We start from the raw sequence: 11,404 nt of genomic DNA, 5'->3' as shown, positions 1-11,404 counted from the left end.
AAAGTGAAGAAATGGGGACTTTAGTAAAAACTTCCTAAAGTGAAAATTGAGGATTTGAAGGTCGAATCGAAGTCTGAATTAGATGAAATTGGTATGGTTGACCTCGTAATTGAATGAGTGTTTGGTTTTGTGAGTTTAATCGGGCTTTAGGGTGCTGGCCCGGGGTTGACCTTTTGATTTGGAAAAAATTGAAACTTTATTGTTTGAAGTTGTTTCCTACGGCATTATTTCATGATATTAAGTTATTTGTGACTAGATTCGAGTCGTTCGGAGGCCGACTCGCATATGAAAGGCTTGTTGGAGTATTGATTTGCGCATTTTGAAGTAATTCACATTTCTAAACTTGGAATTGAAGGTATTTGTACCTGGGAACCATGTTATTTGTGATATGTGGAGGTGACACACATCCTAGGTGACGTGCATGTGGGCATGCACCGGGGTAATCATGATCCAGGTTGACTTTTGTATTATGTTTCTATCATGTCTTGTTTAATCCATATTTTCCCTACTTGTTAGATTAATTGAGCCATGATTCGTGTTAGAAATCATATTAGGCTATGTAGTTATTCGATTAAGACCTGATGAGGCTATTTCTGTTGTTTTAGGTCATCTGATTAAACTTTAATTATACAATCAGTCATTATTCTTTATTTGCATATCATAGTCTCTGCTCTTCATTCATTGTTATAGTGCATGTTATCATTATTTTTACCATATGTGGTGTTGTTAGGCTGAGTGAGTATGAGATTGTGAGCCTTTAAGACTTGAGAGGTTGATGGCTGAGGTGGGACTTAGATTCGTGTTGAGAGTGTCATTGTGGATTGGGCTACATGCTGCAGTCGGCCATATTGGCTTTTTATTTATTATTATTATTATTATGTGGATCGGGTTGCACGTTGCAGCAGGCCTTATAGGCTTTGATTAAAGCTTGTGTAGGATCCTCTCCTCCGGAATCTGACATACCAGTAGTGAGCGCTGACACAATGATATATATATACATGTGCTTTGGTGAGGGGCATTGATGCCAGGCACCCATACAATGCTGAGTGATTGTGTATGTGTGTGATGAGGTGGGCATTTGAGATAAACAGCTAGAGAGTGATGTGAGTGAGAGTACTTAAGGATACTACCTTGAAACAATTCACTTGACATGCCTATTTGACATGTAGGCTTAGAGATGTATCATTTCTCATGCTAGCTATAACTGACATGTTCTTATCAGTGTTGGGATTTAATTATTATACTTGAAAGTATGTCTAAATTCCTGTAATATGGACGAGCAGATTTTGATAATTGATTACTTTGAGTTACTTATTGCTATTCTCATCGTGTTGTCATTTATATTGGTTTTGACTGTCTTCTTTTGAGCTCGTCACTACTTTCAGCCCAAGGTTAGTTCTGTTACTTATTAAGTACATAGGGTCGATTATACTCATACTACACTCTGCACTTCGTATACAGATTCAGGTACATTTGGACGCGGTGATTGCTATAGTCGTGCTAGTAACTGTGCTTGGAGACTTCGAGGTAGTTTTTATGCCACCCGCTGACCTTGATTCTCTTTCCTTCATTTTTCTCATTACTGTTCTATTGTCCAAACAGTTGTACTAAGGATTTGATTTATATTTTGATACTCAATAGTGCTCATGTACTCCTTGGCACCATATTTTGGGGATGGTTATATCAGTATTGTTATTGTTTTCATTAGATAATTATAATATTTCCGCTGTTAAGTTTATTAAACCATGTTTATCAAAATTCTTAGCTATTATGTGAACTGTTGGCTGGCCTGGTATGTGGCGTTACGCGTCATCGCGGCTCCGGCGAGAGTTTTGTCGTGACACCTCCCCAGGCTCAAACCAACCAACTGAAGAACGACACTGTCTCCTATATAAGGCCTCATAAGGAGCCATCTGGATATTCAACTGATAGCTGTTGTTGTAGGCGTATTCTGCTAGTGGTATAAGTGATCCCATGAACCTCTGAAATCAATGACACAGGCAAGTAACATGTCCTTCAAAATCTGAATAGTGTACTTGGACTGCCCGTCCGTATCTGGATGAAATGTCTTACTCAGCTCGACCTATGTGCTTAACTCTCATTGCACTGCTCTCCACAAATGCCATATGAACTGAGTGCCTCGATCCGAGATAATAGACACAAGCACATCATGAAGTCAAACAATCTCCCAAATATAAATTCGAGCCAGTTGCTTTGAAGAATATGTAGTCATGACTAGAATGAAGTGTTCAGACTTAGTCAGTCTGTCCACAATGACCCATACTATATCGAATTTCCTCAAGGTCCGTAAAAGTCCAACTATAAAATCCATAGTGATATGCTCCAACTTCCACTCCGGAATATCAAGCCTCTGAAGCAAACCATCAGGTCACTGATGCTCTTACTTCACCTGCTAATAGTTCAAACACCGAGCAACATACCCAACAATATCATTCTTCATCCTCTGCCATCAATAGTGATGCCTCAAATCATGGTACATCTTCGCGGCCCCTGAATGAATGAAATACCACAAACTTTGGGCCTCCTCAAAAATCAACTCTCACAACTCATCCATATTTGAAACACAGATCCAACCATGTAGCCTCAATACCCCATCATTACCAATAGTAACTGTTGCACTCCATTTTGCACGAGTCAAAACAAAATGCAACTTATAGTACTCTACAATGTTATTTAAGGTTTAGAGTCGTCACCTAGTATTTAAGGTATACTAGGACACCTATACTACACTATGTAATGTACACTGTAATTATGGTCTGCGAAATAGTTGAGATTCTAGGTAAGGGTTCAAGTTATCTCAAGGGGAAGGTGTGTCACGATCCCAAATTTCCACCTTTGAATGTCATGATGGAACCTAGTCTCCAAGACTAGGTAAGCTTAATATACATTAAAAATTAGCAGAAATAACAACTTAAATACCAAATTAAACTATTAAACTATCATAATAAAACCAAAACGATACAACTATCAAATATCTCCCAAAACCAATAGAGCTGAGTCATAAGCTATAACAGAAGTACACGTAGAATCTCTAAATACTATATTGTTTTGAACTGAAAATAAACAGTAATACTGCCAAAGGCAGAAGGTGACTTTGAGGCATGCGAGCGTCAAGCATATATACCTTGAAGTCTCCAAAGTAACTAATCAAATCACTAGCATACGGCTCGAGTGGATGTACCTGGATCTGCACAAAAATGTGCAGAAGTGTAGTATGAGTACACCACAATGGTATCCAATAAGTATCAAGTCTAACCTCGGTAGATTAGTGAAGAGGCCAGGTCAAGATACCTACTAGACAAAAGAAATTTGAACAAAATATAATATAATCCAATAACGGGAGATACAACAACAACATACCCAGTTTGATCTCAAAATCCAATAACGGGAGATAAAGCCATTTAAAGGACAATAAAGTAATTTATCAATACAGGGATAACAATAGGAATGAAACAACAAATGGAAATAAGAGAGTACATGTGATAACACAACAAGTAACCAATTACAATCAAAATACTAATGGAATAATAAGGAAACAAGAACGACAACTATTCAAATCATCAAGCCTTTCCAACTTAGAATGTACAATAAGAATCATACTGAGGTACCACGCCTCATATTCACACTTCACAAGTCATAATGACAAGCTCCCTTATATCACCGCGTGAGCCTTGCATTTAATTTTTTTTAAAACATTTTTTCTGAAATAGCTACACGCGCTTTAACCCCTTTATCTTACCGCATGGCATCAAGTAAATCCCTTACTAGCAACATACGTATAAATCCCACTTTATCTCGCCGCATGCACATCAACCCCTATCCTTATACGGCCGTATGCGCATCAATATCACAAAAAAATAATCAACTTGCACCACACGTGCCCATATGCCACAACATTGCCAAAAATCAACAATAGCGATATTACCACAACATATAGTCTACGGCTCAATGACAATGTGTACAAAAATCTCCATAATAACAAAATGAATAAAAAATAACTCAACAAGGAAAGATATCTTGATAACTTCAAACTCAATGTATTATTAACTTTCACAACTACAATTTCAATAGCTCACAAAAGAAGGTATTTCTAAGAAATGGCAACTTTCACTCCAAGTGCATAACATAAGCTAAACAATGAAAGTGATATCATAGAATAGAAACTACATCTAAATGCATGAGAATAACTCAATAATGGAAAGAATAGCATGTAACAACAACTACAATAAGTGCATATAGGAGTAACTTTGACAATGGGAACTAGAACATATAATAATAACTTCAATTAATGCATGTAAGAATGAAATTGGCAACAAAACATAGAACAATTAATATTAACTTCAATTAAGTTTTTATAAGTAACCTAAGAGTCTAAACCGGTCAAATACTACATATAAGCATGTGTACACACTCGTCACCTCGTGTACACATTTTTTGCATACTTCAATTGGCACAATCAACCCAAATCTTAAAGGGTAGTTCCTCCACACAAAGGTAGAGAAGATACTTACCTCAACTAGGCCAAATCAACACTCAAAAATAGCCTTTTTCTTAATATTCGCTTCCGCACAGCTCAAATCTAACAAAAAATGACTTAATATTATCAAATAATGCAAGAAAAACCAATTACGATTAATAAATCTATGATCTTTACATAATTCCCCACACATCAACCTCGGCCCGCCCGGTCAAAACCTGAGTCGAAGGGTAGATCTTGACTACCCATAACCCCACGAGTCTATATATGTATTTTATTTTTAAATTCGAGTCCAATTTCTCATAAATTTAATGTTAAATATCAGGTATAATAATAAAATAGAGTTGAAAATTAATTAAAACTATTTACTCAATGATTGTAGGTAAAAATCCTCTCTCCAATCATATTTTGCATGCCATGAATGATTACGAACAAGGATGATGCTATATGAACTGTATCACACTCATATGAAGGTTTGGAAGTGAATTCAGAGTGGTACCATGGCAAGGTAATATAGGGAGATAAGCTGGACAATTGGGAGCATGCCATGACCCATGCGTCGCACAAGCCATGGCGAGCCATGCCCTCCAGATTTTTCAGCAAATAGTGAAGTATTGGCCATGGACGCGAAAGTTGGCGTAGAGCGTGCCAATGCCTGCGCGACACATCAGGGTGGCACACTACCCTTTAAACCTTTAAAGTGTCGTTTCGGGGCTCATTTGCCCCACTCTTCTTGGCCAATTCCTGGAGCTCTTCTCCATTCTCTCAAGACCCCTAGCTCCTCCCACCTTTAAGATATGTGTTTCCCATAATTTTAGTGTTATAATCCATCAATTTTATATACAAATTGACATCTTCTGCACATGGAATGCATAGATTCTCAAGAAATCACTTCAAGAGCTCAATTGAAAGAGTTGCTAGATTTTCTGGTAATTCTACATCGTTAATCTCACATGCATGGACAACAATAGTGAGCATATGAGCAGGAATTGAGTGTTGAAATTTAAGGAATGATGATTAGAAGCCATAAGTTGTTAATTTAGGTTAATGGGTGTTGTAGAGAATGTAAAATATTATAATTGATGAAATTGGATGGTTGGAAGTGGATTATTGGTTGTACTTGTGCTAATGGATATTGTTGGTTGCCTAAGGGTGGTTGTAGTGTAATTGTGGTAAAGAATATGGTAGCTTGGGTGAAGAAACACCACTATTTTACGCACACTAGGTATTTACGCACACTAGGTATTTGATAAAATATCTAAGTGACCAAAAACATGGACATACTTGCTAATAGTGGTTAAAGTAACTTATATTCTTGTAGATTACCGTTGTAAGAGCGGTCGAATGTCGTAGTACCACTAGGGACGATATGTTCGGCTAAACACTTTTCCATGTAATCGTTATTCCTAGATTTTTCCATGTATCCAAATCATGTCTTTTAATCATGTCTTTATGACAAAATGGCTTTTAAATTATTAGCATATGATTGTGAGTGATAAGTAGTTATACACTTTCCATGTTTCTTTTTAAAATGATGTAGTCACACAAGTAATACTTTACATGATCAAATGGTATATATGTTCAAGTTTTCAAATAAAAATATTTATAAAGTTAAGGTTTCCATGAATGTTGATATGACTTTGTGGCTTTCAAAGGTTAAATGCAAAGGTTTTATAAAGTTAAAAGGAAATATTTGTGGCTATTTAGCCTAATTTATATATTACGTTTAAGGGACAAAGGTGCCAACTACTATGAAAGGGCCAAAGGTGCCAATTTTTTATGAAAAGGGTCACAAGTACCAAATAATATACAAATATTTTAAAAGTATCCTTAGATAGATGAGAAGTTATTGGTCAAAAGAGGTCAATACTCGAAGCTACACGTGCCGGTATAGGACTATGGTCACAACAGGTTTGGACATGACGACTACATAGTCATCCTTGATTGAAATTCCTATTACTAGCAATTATCAAAATCACATGGCATTGCAGTGGAGACACCTAGCCAATGCGAGAGGTGCTTAGACTCCACGAATATATATATGGCGACAAACCATAATGTCAGCAATAGGAGCTTCCGCCTAAAATAAAAAGGTTTGCTTAAAAATTTAAGTTCTATAATGTTTCATTTTATAAAATGTTTACTTGTATTTCATTCCATATTATTTTTTATGTTTGTCCTCTATTTATAGTCTTAATACATTTGATACAAGGGAATTTAATATATTGAGTTCTATTCCACATGTACTAATGATATTCGGCTTAAAGTATGTATATTTTTATGCATATTGCCTCGCATTTTACTCATGTCTCGTAAATTTTGGATGTGTAATATAATGATTTGTGCTAATTTATGGTATTTTTATGTGTAGGAATCATTCGAAGGCAATTTGGGACGAAGGTGCGCGAATTGAAGCGAAGATGGGAAGAAAAGGGAAAAATGCATAGTGTAGCGCCACATGCAGCGTGGGGCGCTACTTGTGGCGCACAAAACAGAACTCCCGAAAGGCCAGCGCCCCACCCTACCATAGGCACTAGTATTCTTAGATTTTATGTTTGAAAATATTATTGTATACGGTAGAAATCGGCGGTTCGATTTTACAATCATCAAGGCATCTCGAGGGTTTTCAGTGGTCAATTCCGAGGGTTCTTGGTGATCGATTTCGAGGTAGTGTAAGTAACGACCGGCCCTGAGGTAATGTGACTTAGTGGTCTCGATGGATCAAGTTGAAGTTCCCAAGGCGCGTACATATAGCTGGCCAAGTCTAGTGGACTAGTCAGAAAAGCGAATCAAGGCATTAAATGGTTGTACCAGCCCCATATCTATGTAATTAATGCATTTGTACCATGTTGGGATTCTCCCTCTTATATTAAGGGGATCCTTGTCATTATGTAGCGACCTGTTGCTCAATACTAAATACACAAGAACATTCTCTCTGCTTTCTAACATATTCTCTTGATCTCATTACTTCATTTATTACTTATATTTATTGTGTTCAATTTATTGTTCATCATTTATTGCTTATTATTGGCCATAAAGAGCCGTCATTGATTTATTGTAACTATTAGTCACCCCTTGACAGCTCTCAGCCGAGCATTAGACCAGACCCCGAGGCCCCGAATAAGCAAGCTCGAGGCCCCGATCGACAGCCACTCCGTTTGGTTAACATCTTATTTTAAACTCTTATCTCGTTTCTAAGTTTTTCACATAGCATCAACAGCTTAACAACTAGCATAAAAATAGATAACGTATTTTTAGAACCACTAAATCAAATTTAATTATTATTACCATTTTTACAGTAAACAGTTTGGCGCCCACCGTGGGGCTAAAAAAAATAGTGATTATTTTCTTGCTGGTTTTACTACACAAGGCAAGTTATCTTTCACACTTTTTCTTGTCCAAAATCTTTGATTTCAGGTCAAAATATCTAACTCGGTAAATGGAGGCGAAAACAACAATCTTGAGGACTATGGAGAAAATGGTGTGGATGTTCCAGGTGTCTGTGCACCACCACGAAACCCTAAGAACGTACCAGAACCAATTCCCATGGACACGGTCTCACGCAATGCCCAACACGTCGATATAAGCCCTCACACTAACAGGAGCGTGCACCAAGGAGACCAACAAGAAGCTTAGAAAACCCCGGTTGGGGAAGAACGAGAGGTTAGCCTTCACGTTATTTTTGAAATATTGCAGACACAACAACTAGTGATTGCTCAGTTGCAAAGCCACTAGAAAACTCCCAGCACGGTACCACCGGGGACGGCTCCCCCAGCTGAGCAGGTACCAGAGAGATCAAGCAACAATGGGTCGGCAGCCGACCCCGCCATTGTAAAGATGCTCGAGGACCTCACAAAGAGGATTGAATCAGTCGAGAAGAAGATAGAAGCCAACGACAAAAAGGTCGAGAACTACAACTCCATGGTCGACCAAATTTCGGGCGCACCCCCGATCCTGAAAGGTGTGGATTCAAAGAAGTTCATACAAAGGCCGTTCCCAAAGGAAGCGACTCCAAAACCCATTCCAAAGAAGCTCAGAATGCCAGACCTTCCGAAATACAATGGAACCTCAGACCCCAATGAGCATGTTATTGCTTACACTTTTGCAGTGAAGGGTAACAACCTAAAGGACGACGAGATCGAGTCCATCTTGCTAAAGAAGTTCGGGGAAACTGTAAACACGTGATTTTTGCCCAATATGAGAATTACTCCCAAAAAATTTAAAAATAAAATGATTTTTTCTTTGGTGTGCAATTTTGTGATATTTTGAATAATTATTTGTATTTGTCTGTGCATGTTTATTTGCTAAATTAATAAAAAAATACAAAAATATGTCGCATTTTGCATGTAGGATTTAATTCTACAATTGTTAGTAATTAAATTTGTTTTACAAAAAATAAAAATTACAAAAATAGGCATCGTTTGCATTTTTAGCATTTAATGTCCAAATATACAATTTTATGCTTAATTATTACTTAATTGTGCGTTAATTGTTATTGGGAGTTAATTTGCGCTTTTATAACTTAATTTAGTTCTTAATAATAAGTTAAGTATTTTTATAATTTAGTTTTAGAGAAATAAAAGAAGAAAAGAGAGCAAAAATAAAGAAAGTCGGAATTGGGCCTCTTCTTCGATTTCAAGTCACAGGCCCAAAAAATGACCCAATCTTCCCAAACGACCCAGTCCATTTCGGACTGGGTCGACCCAGTCCAGTACCAACAACCCAACTCCCCCTCTTCATTTTCATTTTTTCATTTTTTCATTTTTTACAAAACAAAAAACAAAACAAAAACAAAAACAAAGAAGAAGAAAACCCTAACACTAACTCACCCGCCCCCATCCCCTCTCTTCTTCTTCATCTTCCCCAAAGCTCCAAACCTTCCAATCATGGCTGCCCCTCTCTCATTCCCTTCATCCCCACGCCACACACACACAACCATGTCGACAACACACACCCACACAACCACGGCGACGTAACACACACACATCCGCGGCTTCACCAACATGAACGACCATCCATGTTCGATTCCTCCATTGTCACTTCTGCTGAATCGTCTGCTTCTTCTACTGCTACTGCACGTCGAGCAGTTGGTTCGAAGCCACTCTGTCGCCACTGCCTCGTTGTCAACCAAGCAGACCACGCTGCTGCTTCTCCGTCGCAGCTGCTGCCCGCGTCCGCCATTGACGCAACCATTTTTGCTCCTTCACCTGCTGCTCGCAAACACTGTTGCCTCTTCGCCATGACCAGCACTGCTGCTCACGTTTTTGTTACTGTGCTGCTGCCATGATAACGCCGCTGCTACTGCTTCAACTTTCTTCTGCTGCTGCTCGCGTTTCATGGCCAGCTACGGGCTGCTTCATCTTCTCTTCGTCTTCGTCGTCATTTGTTCGAGCTTTGGTCGAGGCTTGGACAGATTTGTTTACAATCAAAGTTCTTCGTTGATTCATCTCCGGTTAGTTATTTTTGAGTTTTATTTTGTCCATATTTCATTTTTATATTTCTCGAAGTTAAAATCGTTAAATATTTGATTCTTGTTTTGTTCGTTGTTCATCGTTTAGATAATTTTCTAGTTTGTTCATGTCTCTTGTTGATTTTAATTTTCAGATTCAAATGGTAAATTAATTAATTTGTTTTCATGTTTATTTCATGTTTATTTTATTGTTTAGGTAAGATTTTGTTAGTTTGATGTTTGTTAGATTCAAATTGAAATTTAATTAACTATTTCTTCAATTTGTTTCATGTGTTTATGTATTGTTGGAAATTGTTAATATTGTTAAGTTCAAGCTTAAGTTCATAATTGTTTATTCGTCAATCTTGTTATTTGTCTAAAAAGAATTTAGTTGTGTTAAAGGAAATATATTGATTTAATCGTTTAATCCGTCATGTTTGTTGTGTTAAAATAGATTTCATTCATGTTCATACTTTGTTTGGATGATCTTGAATCCGAATTTTGTATAGTTTGATTTCTTGTTTATCATTTATGATTATTTCTTGAATTGGTCTCATAATCTTGTTTAAAGTTTAATATAAGAATTGTTTGTTGTAATGTTGTTAGAGTAGTTGATTTTAAGTTCAATATTATTGAATTTAGAAATCTAAATATACTTGTTTGTTGTTGTTGTTGAATCCGAAAATAGGATTGTTTGTTGCTAAAATATTGTTCAATCAAATTTTAGTTGTTCTTTGTTGTTCAATTTGTGTTCATGTGATTTGTTGTTGAAATGTTGTTGAAATCATGTTCATGTGATTTGTTGTTGAAATGTTGAAGAAATCATGTTCATGAAATTTGTTGTTTGAACATTGTTAGAAATTAATCATATTGTCTATATTTTGGTTAAGTTTGATTAATTGATGTGTTATAGCTGATGGGTAGTTTGGTAATTTATAGTACTTTCGGGGGTAAAATAGTAATTTGCAATAGGGTCGGAGGGGTAGTTTAGGAATTGTACATTTTGTAATTGTTTATATGAAGCATGAGGGACAAAATAAAATGGGGTGAGTTGTGATATAGTTATTTAATATAAAGGGGGGACAAGACAAATTTAGTGGGGGGAATCTTGTATTATTTTATGTTAGGCATGGGGGACAAAATATAATGGGGTGGTGTGATATGTTTATTTAATGTAATGGGGATGAGTGGGAAGATAATGGGTTGGGTAGAGAAAAAGTATTGATTTTAATTAATTGAAAGATTTATGGGATGGGTTATATATAGGAAGTCTTGAAATCAGATTTTAGAGAAGAACAGAAGGAGAGATAGAAAATACACAGATAGAGAGAAAAAAACGGACAGAGAATAGAAGAGAGAAAAAAAAGGGCTGAACATTTAAGAGAAAGAAAAATTCCGAAAAATATTTAAGCTTTCAAAATAAAAATAAAAACTAAAAAAGCTTCTGCTTTCTTTCT

Source organism: Nicotiana sylvestris, chromosome 7, assembly GCF_000393655.2.
Source record: "Nicotiana sylvestris chromosome 7, ASM39365v2, whole genome shotgun sequence".
Classification (NCBI taxonomy): Eukaryota; Viridiplantae; Streptophyta; class Magnoliopsida; order Solanales; family Solanaceae; genus Nicotiana; species Nicotiana sylvestris.
The sequence above is the reverse complement of the archived record's forward strand: the minus strand, read 5'-3'. Positions refer to the sequence as shown.